We start from the raw sequence: 1,226 nt of genomic DNA, 5'->3' as shown, positions 1-1,226 counted from the left end.
CAGAGTCTGACCGCTGCCTCTGCTGGGGCCCGGGGGCTCCACATCACTGACCCCCTGGTGTGGAAAGACAGGTGGACTGCGGACGCTGCCATGGCAACCTGCGCTTCTCTCCCTGAGGTCCCAGCTGCTCCATCCTCTGCCCCTGTATCTAAGGCTGGGGTCCCTGGTCCTGGACACTGACCAGTGTCCTCGGCTCCCTTTCTCTTGCTGGGCTGGAGCCTTCGCGTGCTGCTGGTGCCTCGAGACAGGTTCCTGCGGGGACCAGAGGTGCATTCCCCTTCTCTGGGTGGGAAGGTTCCAGAGGCAGCCAGGTGGTGCGTCTTGAGGGCCTTGCCCAGATGCCCTGAGTTCTTGCTAGTGCGTCAGGGTGGGGGCTGCCATGGGACCCACTGTCCATCCTGACCCCTCCTCCCATCTCCCCACTGGGTGTCCCCTGACCTGGGGCACCCTTCCTTCTAGCCTAGGCCCCCACGCAGCGGAGTGTCCTGAGGGTGAGGAGTGGGCCAGAACCCCACAGGCCAGGTGAGGAAACGGGGCCTGAGGTGGAGCGGCGGCCCTTGCTGGGCTGGGGCAGGGAGGCAGGGGGCGCGGGGTCAGTGCTGCCCTGGCCAGGGGCGGGCAGAACACTGGCTGGTGGGACCAGACAGGCTCCTGGGGATCCTTGGCCCAGCTGGGCACGGAGGCTGAGCTAAAGCGCCGCCTTTGTTCTGCTGGCTCAGCCCGGCACAGAGCCTCCCTGGGCTCAGGGTTTCCCTGATTTATGGCTAGGGCTGGGCCTCCATCCTGGGAACTGAGGGTGGGAGAGCCCCTGCGGGGCCTACTGCTCTGCCCTAGGCGAGCCCTCCCAGGTCACAGAAACGTGAGCAGGGGGGAGGGGCAGCCAAGCAGAAGGTGGTATGGGCACCAGGCCAGCAGGGGTAAGGCCGCCCTTTCCAGTCTCTAGCGGGCTCTGCCGTCCTGCCAGCCTCAGGGCCTGTGCATCAGCCAGTGGAGGAAGCAGGGGCACAAACCTGCCTCTGCCCCTTGGGCCCCCAGGTTCCATGGCGACAATTTCCTGACTGGCAGTGCTCCCCTCTCTGTAGCATGCACAGTTGCTTGCCCTGCGCCCCCCATAAGGCCACTGGCCAACTCTGGAGGGCTCTGGTGCAATGCCTCAGAGATTCAGCAGAAACTGTTGGCCAGGGGGCCAAGTCTCCGGGCTGCTCTTCCGGCCTCTTTCCTACCCT

This window comes from Trachypithecus francoisi, unplaced genomic scaffold (assembly GCF_009764315.1).
Source record: "Trachypithecus francoisi isolate TF-2019V2 unplaced genomic scaffold, Tfra_2.0 Lachesis_group14, whole genome shotgun sequence".
NCBI classification, from domain to species: domain Eukaryota; kingdom Metazoa; phylum Chordata; class Mammalia; order Primates; family Cercopithecidae; genus Trachypithecus; species Trachypithecus francoisi.
This window is presented reverse-complemented; position numbering follows the sequence as displayed.